General features: G+C 31.6%; 1 pseudogene; it reads right to left on the reverse strand.

Annotated features, from left to right (window-relative positions):
• LOC149194797 (serine carboxypeptidase-like 26) overlaps window positions 1-12,262 on the reverse strand; it is a 28,146-nt pseudogene extending 15,884 nt beyond the window's left edge.
• Window positions 12,263-18,230: the final 5,968 nt, after the last annotated feature.

Genomic DNA, 18,230 nt, shown 5'->3' on the forward strand with positions numbered 1-18,230 from the left:
ATTATTTAACATGAATATGTTATTTTTTATAATAACTCTTTATTAATCCCTAGATAACCAGTAGCACCAATTCAAACATTGTACGCTATTGTTTAAAGATGATAGGCTATGATTGTGGCAGTTGTTTTCGTATGAAGAGCAATTCAATATAAATTTATTTTACCTATATACCTATATATATTTTGAATGTTGAAATACATGTTTTAAAATTTTCAAATATATATATATATATAAAATTATTTAAGGATTAATCATAAAATATTTTAATATTTAAATTAAACAAAAATTATATAATTCTTATATTAAAGAACAAGTAATTGAAATAAAATTTATATAATATTTATATAAAACAAAATGTAGGTAAAATTTTAAAAATATTTGTATTAATATAATGTTTTACATTCTAGTAGAATATTTTATTTTAATGTTAATATAAATTATATATAATACAAAATGATTAACTATATATATATATTTATTTGAAACCTTTTAATTTTTAATATTGTATAAAATAAATTATATATAATACAAAACGATTAACTATATATATATATTTATTTGAAACATTTTAATTTTTAATATTGTATAAAATTTATTGCACTTTCTATACTTGAGATGGAGTTTATATATAATCTCAATGTATGTTGTTTGATGTGAGGGGTACATGTAGTTTTTTACATTCTCAACATGGAACTGGCAATTCTTTGAGGTGAAATTCTCTTCTAAGGATGTAAAAATTGGAAAAAATATACTTGGAAAAAATATTTGCATTTTAAGGGATCTAATCTCTCTTAAGCCATGATAATTAATGAAAATGATAATTAGTAAGATATTTGATACCTCTCGACATGTAATAATCACTTCAAGTGATTTCATCCTCTAACACAAGACAAAAATTATCAAATAAATGCTAATTATTTTCTACTTCTTACTTTGTTACCATTGGGTCTAGCATGGACTCTATTCTCTATTGGTCTATGATCATAGTGAGGTTAATCATAACCCCTAATGATTTCACCAACCAAACACCATTTATTAGGATATCTAGTATAGATAACATAACCTCTATTTTCAATAAATTATATTGGTATGTTACTAGTGATAAGAAACATAGAAGAATACCATGAAGCCAATATGTTGGAGATATTAACTCTTACTTTTCTTGTTCTTAACATGTAGTATTCCTCATCATAGAGCATGAGATTTTTGTTGTATTATTTGGTAATTTGTCACATCTAAGTGATTCTAAGAGATCTTCTCCAACTATGTGACTCATAGATTACTAAGTAGTTCAAGTGTTCTCTCATCTAAATGGGTTGTATGTATAATATATTTAATATATATTAATGCCAAACTTTATGCATAAATGTGTGATATTTTTAGATATTAGTGATAGTTATTCGTGCGCAACTACTCTGAATGGGTATAAGATCTACTTTTGGTGTAACTCCCTTAAGGGAGTGCCTAGAAAAATGTGATATTAATCTAGTGTAAATATATATTAGATTAGTCTAGGTGTGATTAATTTTTGTGTGATTGTATTTTGTACATTTTCGCACAAAATAATCCATACTTTAGTAGCAACTGCAAATGTGACCCACATTGTGTGTCTCTATTTATCAACATTGACCTGAATTTTGATTGTTGTTGGGTATCGTGCACCATACAAAGATGAGTCTATTTTTCCTAATTGCAACAAAAGAATGAAGAGACTTCCATATATTAAATGGTGGTTAAGGATTCGTTGTGACACACTTTTCAATGGTTATCACCTTGAGAATATCTTAGAGTTTAATTTTGAATTTAAGGAGATAATCAATCAATGTTTATTATTGGCTATGGATTGTGCCCACTTGAGAATTATATTTATGCCCTGATTTTCATAGGCATTGCACAATATTAAAGGTAGAGATAAGCCTTTTTCAGCTAGCAATGAAATCAAATTAGAACTAGAAGCTTCTTGCAACAATAGAGGGGAATTTACTTAGTTTTATCCTTAGGGGTACACTATGATGAGAGCATGACTAATTCGAGTCATTACTCAAGGGAAAATGACCCATATACATTAGCAAAGTTATAGAATATGAACTTGAAATTGGATATGGTTGAAGGGGAGTCCTTTATCCTAGTTTCTACCTCAATGACGAATGAAATGTGATGGGATATCATAATAAAACTATACTCGATATTATGTGATTGTTTTTTAAAGTCACTATAACTGCAACTTTGATTTTACATTCTCCCATCAATAATTTCCTGGCTAAAACCTTAGGCCTCTATTCTCATCATGTGCTTCAACATGGATACATAGATCATATACCATATAGTAGAGGAGTGGAAGATAATTTTTGAAGTAGTGTAAATATATTAGAATTATATTTGTTTATAGAATAAGTGATGATGAAGACTCAAAATCAGATAAAATTGATCATGTTGTAAGAGTGACTCAGATACATTTACTAGCTATACTACATTCCTAGTTAACTAGTGAGTATAGTGGATAACACCCATGCGCCTCGGTAGATATAACTATGTCCATAGAGAAACTAGTAGTTTTTCATTAGAAATAATGATTGATTTAGTGGTTTGAAGTAATTGTATCTTCAAGGGATCTATTGGAAGTAAGGCTTACTATGGATGGTTTTCCTATTAGTTTAAGAGTTTTGGAGTTAGGGAAGGATCCCCATCAATTGTTAATGACATGACGGTGGCCTACTAGTGAGGTAATGCAACTTCGTGTAGCCTAGTAATAGAATTTGATAGATTCATGGTTCATATGTTTACGAGTGAAATTCAAGATTTCAACTAGGGAACTACACCTTAACAAGAGTTAGGAGACATATAGATGGATTTTAATCTCCAAGATTTAAAAATGATTAGATATTCCTATGAATACTTTACCAAATAGAGATCAGAAATAAAGGCAAGTACTTATTAAGGGAAGGTTTTGGACATATTAACCCTTTTCTTGTGGGAAGAAACTAACTACTACTTATCTTGTGCTTAATTTGTGATATTCCTTCTCATAGAGAGTGAATTATTTTCTTATATGATTTTGGAAGTTATTAGATATTTCTGGTTATACAAGTTCTCCAACTAGTTTACTCCTATATTAGTGTGAAGTTGAGATACTCAACTAAAAAATTCATTTGACTAAAATGTTTAGTTTATCTTAAAACCGAATTCAATATATAAATATATAATATTATGAAATATAAAATACATTATATTTAAAGCTAATAATACACTCCTTTAATCCCATATCTATGTGTTCACATTGGCTCACCCAATTTCCCAACCTCTGTGTGAAGCTGACCTCCACCTAGCATTTTCTCTCCATGCCTTGCTCACACATGCTCCTACCCTCCTTTAACGTCCATCTTTCACTATGTTCTCACATGCTTTGACCCAACACATTCCTAGACACTACTCTATATTCGTTAATGTTTCAAAGCATGACAGTGATTTGGAGTATCCCTCCTTCTTCACTGGTCATCTTGCTCCATGCCCAGTCTTTCATCTCCACTTGCTCTACTACATTGGCCCCCTATATCCATATGCCTCTTGCAAAACTTCATTGTCTTCCAATTTTCTCCTGTGATTTGAGAACACGGTTAGGCGTGACATGGTGGTCATGGTTAGGGGTGAGGCCACAAGTCTAGAAGTTAAGGAGGTTGATTGAGGGGGGAATGCCCTCTAAACTATTTTTAATATCCTCTCCCATTATCTCCTCAGATAGGAATGAGATAGCTTCAGTGATTCAAAAAGGATTGTCAAAGTCAATGCTCACTCCATCCATATCTACTCTTTCCTTTGTAATCTCTCTTGCAATCTTAGCATAACATTCCATTTAGAACTTCCTACCTCATCCTTTCTTGGTTCTTCTACTTTAGTTTGGATCCCTCTCAGCTCCTCTTTTCCAGCCACCATTTATGTTATTGGGCATAATTCTCTAGCTAGTGGATCATGCAACGCCTCATTTTCTCTCATTGATGTGCAGATAACTAAAGACAAGTCCTCTCCCCCTCGCCCCATTCGATTTAGTTGCTTCATCATGGAAGAACCACCTAAAGTTGGCACTTCCAGCCCTAGAAATGTAGAGGATGTTGGACCAACCAATGGTGAACATGTACAACAACAACACGTCCATGCTCCATCTAACTTATGCGGTGCCAACTCAACTTGACTATGTCTATTTTGTCATTGGTATGTTTTATCGCTAGTTTTGCACACAATCCAATGTTACAATAGTGGTGGTGGCAAGATCTCTATAAACTGCTCTTCCCACCTTTGTTTTTTGTGTTTTTTTCCTCTTTTAACTGTAACAATGACACCATACTTCCACTTCATGGCAAATTATATGGTTTACCCTTCTTAAAATAGATCTTTTGCTTTCCCCTTCTTAGGATAGATCTTCTGCACTCTTTTGTAACACATGTGGGTCGTGACTCTCCATGCTTCTTTGCTTATACTCTATGTATTCTATTTTATTATTAATTTGGAAAAAAAAAAGACACCCCTTTTGACCAAACTTAATTGTTAGAAAATTCCAAATTTTCTATAAAAACCACCTAAACTAATCTTATTTTTTTTTTTAATTTTAATTTTATTTCTTTTACAATAATTCCTTGTTATCCATGAACATTATTTAAGAGAGACCCTAGCGTATAAAAGTATCTACGAAAACAATCTAAAGTAAATCTGAATAGTTTTCTTTTCTACATAAGGTAACATTTAACTATTTTTTTTTCTAAAACAGCTCTTTTTTATTTCATAGAATGTCATTAGAACTATTTAAGCAATTGTGGTGTAGTCTTTAAAGATTGATAGGATACATGTTAGGACTATTATGCTTCTTGCCACAGGACAAGGGATTAAATATAATTGTTCTCTTTTTAATAATATTAATCTAAAAACCTTTATATAAAATTAAAAAACAAATTTATTTAAATTTTTAGTTTTAAATTTAATTTAAATGAAATGGAAGTATAGGTGTGAATTAAAAATTTTAATTTATTATAAATTTGAAGTTTAAATATAAAATTATATATAAGAAAAAACCAATTGAAAATAAAAAAAAATTCTTATTATTATGTATAGTTTATTTTTTTTAAGTATAAGGGAGATATGTTATTTTTTTTTAGGTATTTGAGATAGAAATAATGTGTTTTATTTAAAACATATCTATCTAAGAAAAAATATTTATATAAATATATATTTTTCCTTTTAAAATATTTATATATTTGTATAGTTATAATATATATATATATATATATATATATATATATATATATATATAATTGTAAGTAAATAAAATCATTATACCAAATATTTCATATAATATTTAGTATGCCATTGAAGTCAAATATTTAAAAAAAATATTAATGAGAAAAATATTTAAATATGAATAAATTATTTAAACAACAATATCAATTATAAATATTAAAAAACGAAAAATATAAAAAAATAAAACTAACTGAATATGAAATATAAAAATTATATTTCAATGTATATTCCTCATTGTGAAGAATGTGTCTAATATTTTTCAGTGAAATTGACAAATTGTTGTGCCTTTATTCAGATATAAAAAAAAGTTATTTGTAATTGGTTTGAAACTAAATAAATGCTATATGTTCATTCCTAGATTACCCCAATTCACAAAGAAAATATTTATATTTTAAAGAATTTAATTCTTCTAAATACATAATAACAAAGATATATAAATCTCATTTTATTTTAAATAATTTAGTTCTTCTATATATAATAAATCTAAAACTAAAATAAATTAAGAAAAAAAAGTAATATAAATCAATAAAAATTAAAACTAAAATAAATTAAGAAAATAAATTAATATAAATCAATAAAAAATTAAAATAAATCTAAGTGCAGACAAGTGAATTGAAAAAATGAATTCCAATAAGTATTTATGCTGACGTTCTTTACTTGTCCTTCCTAGCTAATGGTCATAAACAAAAATATTTGTTAACCGACTTTCTATAATAAACAACAAACGGTGCAATACTAGCCTCGGTTCCATGAGTAGCGATTGAAGCGAAGCGTTTTTCCATCTGGGTTTACCCTAAAAGGTCCCAGTTCCGCCATTGCTCCATATCCGAGTGACGAACATCCAGGCCCTGCTCAAATAGCGGTTTGTGACGACCAGGATCATTGGGCAATAGATATAGAATTAACAGCAACATAAAAAAAAAAACACAAATATCAAATGAACGTACCGCCATTAAACCAGAGAACCAGCGGTCTCTTGCTGGGATGTGGAAACGCCTCCGCGAAATAGTAGAAAAGCGCTCTGCCTGCACTGGCGTTAACTGTTACATATCCCGAGTATTGTCTAAATTTCATGCCCGTTGGCTGTCCTGGGAGACCACGAGGGAGATAATCGGTTGATTTCCGGCGACCCTCATTCTTTGACTCACTCAAATATTCGGAGTCGTTCCTGATACTGATGAGGGAACTCTCAGAAGCCCACTCTGCAGTTTGTGGGCCATGGCTATTATATCTTGTATCTCTGCGCCACGATCGCAGTGCGTCACGTTGCGTAGTGTGTTGATGGGAGGGAGCAATTACTGCTGTCATCATCACAGAAAAAATCAATAACTCAACTGCCTTTAATATCTCCATCTCTGGCAGAAACAACGAGGAAACGCACAGGAAAACCTACAAATTCAATGTTTACTGTAGTGGGATGCATTATATATAGTTAGTTCAAATAGTTGGGAAACAGAGGGCGTGCATGATGCAAGCTGGGATGTTCTTGGAATCGGAAAGGGGTTAGGGTTGAGTTGGAACAGTCCTTTCACAACAAACCACATCGCCGTTTCCATCTGGTCAGCGAAAATAGTAGCTCCGCCTTCGGATATTCAATATTGTTTTAACGATATCGCAAAAATAGTACGCCAATCTTGCAAAACTAGACTCAACCTTTCATAGGATATTGTTTTACCAGCTGGAAAGTCGTTCAGAAAATTTTGTCAGGGCTGACCCGGTTTACCCAGAAGCTTCAGAAGTTTACACCAAATAGGAGTGTTTGAAATAAAATCTTCACGGATTTACATCAGAGAAAAGTGCTTCGAGATAGACATTTTAGGCTTTACCAGCTTTAAAATAGTAACATTTAAGATTCAGCTTTAAAATAGTAATATTTTAAATATTTTAAAATTCATCTTTCAAATAGTAATATTAAATTCAGCTTTAAAATAGTAATATTTAAGATTTAGCTTTAAAATAGTAATATTTAAATGCTTAAAAATGTGAAGAGTGGAAAAGTAAACTCTTGGATTTATATGTTAGGCGGAGAATTGATATTAAAATTCAGCTTTAAACTAGTAATATTTAACATTCAGCTTTAAAATAGTAATATTTAAGATTCAGTTTTCAAATAGTAATATTTAAGATTCAGCTTTAAAATAGTAATATTTAAATGCTTAAAAATGTGAAGAGTGGGAAAGGAAAATCCTGGATTTATATGTTAGGTGGAAAATTCCTAGAAACAAATGTTGTATTTAAAAAAATTGATTCTCATAAAAAATAAAATAATAATATATATTATTTATTTAAATATGTATATTAATTTAAAAATTGAATGATAATATTTAAATGTATGAGTAGAAAATCTATTTGAAAAGGTCAATAGTACTTAATTAATATAATTTTATTTTATTTATTTAAAAAAATAAAGAAAATGAAAAAAAAAGCCATAATTTAAACCGTGCTTAGAATAGATGGTGACACAGTGTTATGTTAAGGTATTTTGTGGTGAAAAGGTTGCGAGTTAGAAACTTCGTCCTCAAAAATCCAATCATGATAAGGGAACCATGAAATAGTAATATTTAAAATTTAGCTTTAAAATAGTAATATTTAAGATTCAGCTTTATAAGAGTAATATTTAAGATTCAACTTTAAAATAGTAATATTTAAGATTCAGATTTAAAATAGTAATATTTAAAATTCAGTTTTAAAATACCAATATTTAAGATTCAACTTTAAAATAGTAATATTTAAATGCTTAAAAATGTGAAGAGTGGGAAAGGAAACTCTTGGATTTATATGTTAGGTGTAGAATTGTTGTATGCAAGGAAGAAACAGATGTTGTATTTAAAGAAACTAATTTGCTATATATATATTATAATTTATATATGCATATTAATTTTAAAAATTGAATGATAATATTTAAATTTATGAGTAGAAAAATCCATTTGAAAAATTCGATAGTATTTAATTCGTATAATTTTATTTTATTTATTTAAAAAAAATAAAGAAAATGAAAAAAATGTTCATACTTAATTTAAACCGTGTCTAGAATAGATGGTGACACAGTGTTATGTTAAGGTACTTTGTGGTGAAAAGGTTGCGAGTTAGAAACTTGTGGTCAAAAGTCCAACCATGATAAGGGAACCATGATAAGGGTTGGTGTGGCCTATGCTAGGTATGATACCCAGGTGATTTTGATAGCTTAGATGCCCTTGGGTCATGGTTAGTCAAGGGCCGAAGTGGCTCGGGTGAGTACCTAGTTTATTTTTGTTGATTTTTCAAAGTTATTCTCACAAGATAGTTACTTCTTATGATTTCTTAAGTTAATATTTATTGTGTTCCTATAATAAAGAAATTACATAGAAGATTTCAATAGTAGAAAAAATAAATGGAAGTAGGATCATAAAGAGACAACCAAACACATGAAACATGGATCCACTTGGGGGAAAACCCAACAACCTTTTTCATTAGAGAAATTTTTGTTAGGATATTTCGACACATAGGAAATAGTTAAGTATAACTTGGTCTAGTGTAGAGTTAGGTAAAGTGTATTTATTTACTATGTACTTTTGTAAATTACAATGTGATGGTCACGATATGTTCTAGACATGAAGTGGTCCAACTGTTCATTCTCTCATCGATATTACAGACACTTGATCCATGGCTTAACACCTAATTGGTCCATGATCTCTATTTAAAGAGCATGTAGGGTCATTTGTAAGGTGACCGTTCATGAGTGAAGGTTATGTAAATTTTCTTTTTTTTACATCAATAAATTTCCTAAAGTGGTCGTGCTAGCTCAGATCATCGATTGTTTCCCTCTTGGAGGGTTTTAACCATGTCAAGAATATTGGTTTATTGATCTGTGATTTGTTTGTGAGTGGTGTCCCTTGGTGTTCTATCTAAGGAACTTACCCTGTATATTCATACAATTATTGAGTTCAATAAGATATGCATCTAATCTTTCTAGACAAAATGAATATGAAATTGACCGACAAAGGGGCCACTAGGCAAACCTAGTAAAATTTCCCACTTATCAAGTCATATAGCTTCCCAAAAAAATTGGCCTACTCTACTCCATTAAGGCAAGATTTTGTCCTTGTTTTTCACCTAGAGGGATTTGGACCTACTTTCAGATATACACAGAGACTTGGCCACATGTGTGAGATCAATAGAGAGAAAGTCACGCATATGAGGTCAAACTAGAGAGAAGAAGCTAGATTTTTCTTTGCCTTTATGGTCCTTTACTCCTTTGTCGAGATCAAGAGACATTATGTCTCTTATGTGTGGTTGAATAGTGCGAAGAGGTGGAGTTAAAATTTTATATAGATAGACTTCTTGGGATGTTGAATAGGTGCCACAACATGTTAGGCGAACTTGATCATATGGATGGTCAACCTAAATATATTGGTTCCAAAATATTAAAATTTAAAAATTCAAGTTCTTTCTTTTGAAAATGACATGAAGAACATGCCTTGAATTTAATAGTTAGAAGGCTAAAATAGTTATTATAAAGACCAACCGTAGCTACCAAAATCAACACTACCTCTTAGCTAGGGAGGTACTTATAATTTCTTCATCAAATATTCTCTTGCTAAAAAATTCTCCATGAAAAGGTTTAGTGAGCTAGCTATGCTGATGTATCTATCTACTAATTTTGGAAAGCATCCTACATCAACATCATCCTCAAAAATATCTCATTTGGATCCATTCACCAATTATCCAAGCCATCAATTGGAACCTAGTCAATACTTGTGACCTATGCTGAAGAGCTGAGATATTAACCTTACTACATGTTAATTGAGCAGTAACTCCTACTCGATGCTAGAGGAACTAACTTGCCCATTTAGGGAGCACAACAAGCCTTAATGCTCACTAGGTCATTCTTCCTAGCCACATTTTGTAGCCCCTAGTCAATATCTTGATCTATATGTATTTTGATCTAGTGCGAATGCTTACCCCTAGATGAAACAACATCAACACTCCCTCTAACTGAGGAAAACATTCTTAGCCACTCCAGCTTGTCCGTAAAGTATTCAAACTTCTCAAGGTTTTCCATGATGTGCACAAACCTCTCAAACTTGTCCCTAAACTATACAAGCTTCTCAAGCTTATCCCTAAACTGTGAAAAAAATTCCCTGGTACAGAGGGTTTATGAGAATGCCAGCAACTAGCTTAACTGCAGAAATGCATTAGATCCTCACTTCTCCCTTATGTACCATGTCTCAATATTTTATCTCAATTTTCTTCCACTTATGATCATGGTCATCTCGTATACCTGATCAAAAAATCTTGTGAGCAGTTACTCAAGCCATACGTTTTCACAACACGCCTACCTGGCTACAATATACTTGGCCTCTATAATTTTGAGTGCAATAGATGTACATTTATTTCTCATCCAAAATATCAAATTAGAATAAAAAAACTAAATTGTCATCCCAACATCCTCTTCGTATCTTCTATACTCTCTCCCCAATTTTTATATTCCTCTATTTGTCATCGTGACTAGGTTCTCCCTCTAACATTGCGATAGATTCTTCTATGGCAATGTTGGTTTCTCCCTCTAATAGTTAGATTCTCCATATTAGTTATTATGGAAATGGCCATGGAATAGTGGTGCATCATACCAATTCTCTAAAGGATCGTGATAATATTCTTATCCAAATTCTAGTTCTAAGAAGTAATGTATCCAACCAAGATCCTTCATTTTAAACTCAGATGTCAACTCCCACTAAAAATGAAGCATGGCTTGACTTCTCCCTTTATCACATGATTCTTTCCGCCCTTATAAAAAACAACTCATATAATAGTAATATCAACCAAGACTCATTAGATATTTTTAGGGCCAACTTGTTTTCTTTTGATCATATAAAGCCTTCTCTATTTTACAATAATGACTTATTCTCATGTACTGAAAAACCCTAAGGGAGTTCTGTGTACACTTCTTCTCTCTGAATTACTTCATTTGAGGAAAGTTATCTCCACATCCACCTAGTGAAATTTTGAATGTAATAGTAATAGTTCTAAAAAAAGTGTACTTGATAACTAGAGTAAACATATTCTCCCTCTTACTAGGAGAACCCTCTTGCCATGAGTTTTTCTTTATGATACCACCTGCTACAAGCTACGTATTGATGATTCACTTGGAAGTCAACACATACTTCTCTTTAGGTTTTTAGCACACTTTCCTTCCGAATTGTTAGCTTGTTTTCTCCCTCTCATCTAGAAGATAATTTGGTATTCTGACATGCTTCTACATATATTTATCATTTTTTCCATATTGAGCGTAAATCCTTTTGCCGGAATGTTTTCAATGTTCTTCTTGATGCTTCCTCCTACTACCAAATACCTAGCACATTTCATAATGTACCTACAAACGTCATTAGGAAGAAATGGAAGAGTGATTATAACCAAACAAAAGATAAAAATTCAAGAAGTTGTCATAATAGTAAAAACAACAATTTTCAAGGAGGAGAGATATAAGTTACTTATATTTTGAGGATTATAGGGAAAATTCAACTCCCTATTGATATTAGCATTCATGTATCCATCTTGCAAATTTAGCAACTTTGTCCTTCATCATAACATTAGTAATAATAAGAGCACCTTCAATTCTACAAATGACTCATCTTTCTTAATGAGGCTTCATTCTCCAAACTTTCATTTGCATATCGAACAATCTTCGATAGAATGTTGGATTACTAATTTCATAGTTACTCTCAATTTGTTCATCTTATTCCAAAGAATTTAGACTCATTAATCTCATCATTACTTAAGTCAAATCTTGGATTAGTCATTGTGATTGTATCAAAGGCTACCTTTCTTCCACAATTTCACATTTCATCAAACTCCTTCTCCTTTTTCCATATATATTTCCCCATTCCATATTGTAATCTTCTTCACTTAATCTCTCCACAAATCATAGGTGACAATATCAATTCGCAACATGATAGAGAATTGATTTTTGTAACATATCAAATTGGAGTTCAGACATATTTGGTCATACTCCATAAAAATGAACACAAATATGATCATAGTGAATCCAATCTCCCTTCCATACATTCCTTTCGATATAATTATAATCATACAAGATTCAATATGTTATTCAAAATAGGAAATAACATACTAAAACAAAGTGTATATAACATCACTCATGCAAAAACATTAGAGAACATATGCTTTACATGTTTCCTCCTCGATCATTGCAATAGGATATATCATATTTAAGTGTGCCTTTATAACATCAAAAATTCCCTATGCATGGAGAGTGCTTTCAAACAACCCTCCACATCTTATGAGTTCATATTCTAAATAGTGGGATTGAGATTTTTGCATGCTTTCCTTAAGACTGATCAATCAAAATGCTTGAAATCCTCATAATCATTGGCCTCTTCAAGCAGAATCGTTATTGTTTTCACCTTTTGTCTATAATTTCTAAGGCATTTTGGACTTGAATTGTCAAGGGTTTTATTTCCCTTGTTATAGAACCTAATTTTAATAGTTATTAAGGGATTTTTAACTTGATTAATTTTCCTCGGGACAATATTGAGTTTCTGATTCCCCTACGCTCATCTTATGAAGCATTTTTGGTCTTCTTGCAATTTGGATTGAGGCCGTTTGGACTTCTCATAATTTCAACCCTTATTTGAGGGCTCTTATCTAGGGTTTTCAAGGAAAGGAGAAACTTGGATTCAAAATGACTTGGATTTCTTGTAGGGAAGACATATTTTCTTAAGATAGAGATTAGTTGTGTATGGGTTAGCTTTCCTTCAAAGCAAGCTAACTTGACTAGGCTTCTCTTTCACCCATGCCCTAATACCATGTTGATCTTTCAAAGGTATTCTAATCCAATAATTATTTATCATGTTTTCTTAAGGTAATATTTCTTGTGTTCATATCATAATGGCATTACATAGAATATCTCAATAGTGGAAACCATAAATTAAAATAAGGTCATAAAGAGACAACAAAACACATGGAACACATAATTCAACCCTAGGAAAAGCCACTTGGAAAAAAAGCCCAACAACATTTCTCCTTGTAGATATTGTTCAGTTCAAAATGTAATACATATAATCTTTGTAGTCAAAACGAGTTCCAAAATGACCAGCAAGAGAGGCTTGGTCAAAATTCGTCAAACTTACCTATTATCAAGTAACATAGCTTCCTAAAAGAATCACCTTGGTTTTCATTTTTAGAGCTTGATATTGGCCTTCTTATGCAACTGAAGAAACTTGGAATTGCTAACAAATATGCCCAGAAGCTTGACAGCATATGTGAGGTCAACAAAGAGAAAGTCACATGTGCAATGTCAAAATAGAGAGTGAACATGATGTATTTGTCTTCATCCTTGTTTTATTTTACTCCTTCACCCATATCAGAATATAATATGTCTTTTTTGTGTGGTAGAATGTTTTCAAGGGGAGAAGGTTAAGTGTCATATATAGACTTCTTGGGAGGTTAAATGGACACCACAAAAATCTGATCCAATTTGGCTATGTGGAGGGCCGACTTGACATTCTTGGTGTCAAAATATTCAAATATTCAAATTTAAATTCATTCTTTCGAGATTGACATGAATAACATGTGTCGAATTTAATGTTTGGATAGATTAAACAATAATTACGAATACTAACCAAAACTACAAAAAATAACAAATTTTACAACTTAGAAGCCCTTATTTCATGGTTACTCAAGCTACAACTTAGGTGTTCTAGTCATTTCATGACTCACATTATCTGACAAACAAAATAAAGTACTTACAAAAAAATAAAATTTATTGAACCCTAATACACTTTTATAACTATAATTCTATATGTATTCTATATTTTATGATGAAAGATATAATTGTTTCATATATTAAAAGTTCAATGTAAAATTTGTGTGACTGCATCGCTGATTTATAAGAAAATTTCTAAATTCTAGCATGAATAGAAAACTAGAAATAAAGAGATCAAAACATATGCTTTCAAACAATGGGAAAAAATGATCATAATTCAATTTTCAAACAAATAATGGGGGTAGACATCATTGGTTGATATATACAAACGTAGGTTGACTCACCATTGTTATTCAGAAAAAACACATAACCTATAATTACCCACGAGTGGTCCATAAGGGTGAAGGCTTTTGCTCCTGCCAGATAGTTTTGGGAATTGGGATGTTAACATGTTTCCTCATGTCAAAAGAAGACAAGATTTTAGCCAAGAATAAGTGGTTTTAAGGCATACTCCAGACCCAAAAGAGATCAAAACATATTTCTTAATTTTTATTTATTTATCAATAATTATATTATTAATTTTTTTTATTTATTGAAATTGTTGAGATTATATTTGATAAATTTTATTTTTAAACTATTCATATATAGTTTAAAGGTTCAAAAGGAAATAAATAAAATGTGTAAATGATATAATTAGAAAATTGGAAGAGGAAACCAGATAATAGGTATTCCAAAAATTATGTTATAATTATGGAAATGAACAATTCTCGAATGCAGTTCTAGTGAGGCATGCTCCTTAAGGGTAATGGTATTTTGGGATGTATTAATTCCTTTTGGTTTAGATGGAAAATGTCCCTTTTGTTCTCCTACTTTAGGAATGAAGCTACATAAAATAAAAATGTTGTAGTAATCATTCATTAATGCTATGTCTTGCATTTGAGTGACATGGATATTTTATTTTTATTGGATGGAAACCAAGTGTATGTTATTATTGTTGTTATGAGGAGCCATCCTTAAAGAAATTTATAGTGTTTTTACTATTTGAAAGATGTTGCATCTAGGGTAAATGTAGAATGCTAAAACAAGTATGTTTCCTATGTGGAGGGAAGTATCCAAAGGTAAAAACAACTATATGAAGAACCTTAACCCATATATGAGGTGAAGACATGAAATAAGTTTAAGAACATATGCTCATACCATATACTTCAATTTATTATTATGTAGACTAAAGAAATTATTAATTTTCAATATATTAGATGCATGTAATAATGAGATGATTTCTCCTTTTGGTTATTAATGAGGGGTACATACCATATACTTCAATTTCTTATTATGTAAACTATTGGGTGTAGGAATTGTGTTTGAGAAAAATCCTCAACATTTAATTGTCAACCCGAGGGTTTCTTAAACTTAGAGACAAAGCACAGGCAATGCCAGAAATGGTATGAATTTTTCTTATCTCTAATCCTACTTCTTAAAGAAAATTCTTTGTAGAGTCAAACAAAAGGCAATCAGAAAGGTAATTAACACCAAATCAACTCTAGTGCTAGAATATAAAAGACAATTTGCAAGTAAATCAAGTAAAGAAATTCGACACAATGGAAAAAATCTTAAATGTTGGAATGAAATGCTATGTTCATCTTCAAATGGATGGTCGACACTCTAGAAAGTGGGCCCTTGCAGAATTATGTATTTCTTCTAATCTTCCTCTCACACAAGCAACCTATTCTTGCACTGTTGCAATCTGCTTGCACTAGTGCAGGTATAGTATTTCTGTGTAAGAGTATATTTGACCTTCCTTACTTAAGAATTATGTCTAAACGAACGTGCTCTAAGCCTCAGGGGTTAGAGAACTTTGTTTCTGTGACAGGATACTTGCTCTTGCATTAAGGAAAATATTCCTTCACTCATTTTCAAACTTACTTTCAAAATAACTGAAAGACGTGCTAAAAAAGAAATGCAACTGTAAATGAAATTCTAAAGTAAATTATCCATGAAAAAGTAAATGCTTCAATTCATTAAAATTTGCAAAGAAAATAAACTTCATGAAATAAAAGCGCTTTAAAATAATCAAACAATAGCCTAAGTATTTTTCATGTGTTAATCAACTTTGGTACTTCATTATGTTCTTTACAAGTATAATATGATAATTTGATACAACTGCTTCTAGATCTTTTAAAGATGAACTTTTAATACTGAAGACAATTACTCAATTAATGGTTCATTCACTTGCGAAATAGCTAAAAATAATATGTAGGCAAGTGATTCATTTTTTGTTGCAACAAATGACTATACCAAAGTGCAGGCAACAACATGCACTGGTGCATGATAGGGTTCCTTGCACAATGTGATTGAAAATGAATTAAAATAGAGAATGAGAGTAAAGGAAATGCGAGAAAGATATTTCATAAGCAAAATAAACATATCTACTCTCAAACCACGTATCCATTTCACACGTTAACTACAAAATATATCTTAATTCAGAACTTAAGGATTAACGATTAAAGCTTTAACATCACATAGCTACAAAATATATAACCACACCATCTTGCTGAATAGTGAAAGTGAGAGGGGTAAATGAGCTTGGTTGGGCCCTATCCAACCTACTCATTCCCCTTCTAAAGAATATAAAAGCTCATCATTTCAAATGGACATCAAAGATAAACTAAATGTTGCGTATGAAAATTAGGGCGATTCTCTTTTATTACTCGATTTGGAAAATATACATTACAGAGCAGTCCAGCCCTAGAGTTGAGGCGATAACCAGATTACATAAAACAAAATGACATCGATGGTTCGCTAGCTGCCTACCTATGATCTATATCATATATATGCTTTCGGCTTTAGGCCATTTACACTAATTATAGATATTTCTTGTTCAGGCCTTTCAGCTTAATAGACTTAGAAAACCGAAATTACAAACTTGGCCAACAGTTATAATACACATGAACTTCACTTGGTCGTAACCTAACTTTGGAGAATAATCCCTGAATATGTGCCACCTATTATCGTGCTTCCGTTCATTAGCAGTTAGACTCAGAGTCGAGGATCGAGACCCATCCTTGTGGAAGATTTAGCTTCTCAGAAATCTTGGACAGTCTTCGTGGCAGTGCAGGAATGTACTTGCACTAGTCAACTCATTCATCATTAACACTAAGTTCCATGATTACTATAAGAAATCAATATGATTTATAAGAAGTATTTAAATAGGCATGAAATATGTAAAAAAATATTAATAATGTTTTGTGATAAATCTTAGTAGAAAATATGGGCATGTCCAAGAATGGGTAACTATCTTGTACTAGTGAAGGAGAGAAGGGTCTTTTATTGAGATAAAACAGAGGTTGATATTGATGTAAATGGGGTAGAAAATAGGGAAATTTAGGATACTAACATCCTCCCATCCTTAAGTTGTTTTGTGTCCTCACACAATGTTTTACCTCTGCAATAAACCTTCAAAAATGAATGGCCTGCTCCTCAGTTCTGCACTTCAATGTTTATTCCTATCTTTACTATCTTTGGCTTCTTTTCTCGAGCTTTTCATAGCTACTTAGTCACCTTATTGAGGTTTCTATAGCATATGGAAGTCTATTATTTCCATACATTTACTTGATGCTTCTGCCTCTTTACTTCCGCCAGTAACTCCACCTCACTCTGTTTCTGCCAACTCTACTCTTTCATGATCTAGTTCAAAGCTTCCAAGTCATGGACTTGTTGCTCCAAGTCTAATATTCTACTATTGAGAAGTTAGGAGAACAATGTGTTAAGAGCCCTGGGGAATTGAGTGCACAAGGACTGAACATTCCTTCTCAATTCCCCAGGGCTCTCAACACGTTGTTCTACTAACTTCTCAGGGGATTCAACACCCTGTCCTTCCAAATCAATAGGGGTTTTGATTCCCCATTCTTCTACCACTACAGGGACTTTAATAACCTGACCTTATAACACTACAGGGTCTTCAATACCTTGGCCTTTTAAAATCACAGGGTCTTCAATGCCCCGATCTTCAAAAATCACAGGGTCTTCAAGGCCCTAACCTTCAAAAACCACACAGTCTTTAATATCCCGCTCCTCGAAATCATTGAGTGTCTCCACATCTGGTTTATTGAAATTATCAAGACACTCTACATGTTGTTCCTCTTCATTCTCTTCTACTTGCACTTCACCTGTGTGTAGTGTCGACGTTGTCTTTCTGCTCTTTAGCCTGCTATCAAATGTTGACAACAGGACGTTATCTTTTGCA

Source organism: Pinus tabuliformis, chromosome 2_2 (genome assembly GCF_031772625.1).
Source record: "Pinus tabuliformis cultivar Carrire ecotype Pingquan chromosome 2_2, CPIR1, whole genome shotgun sequence".
NCBI classification, from domain to species: Eukaryota; Viridiplantae; Streptophyta; class Pinopsida; order Pinales; family Pinaceae; genus Pinus; species Pinus tabuliformis.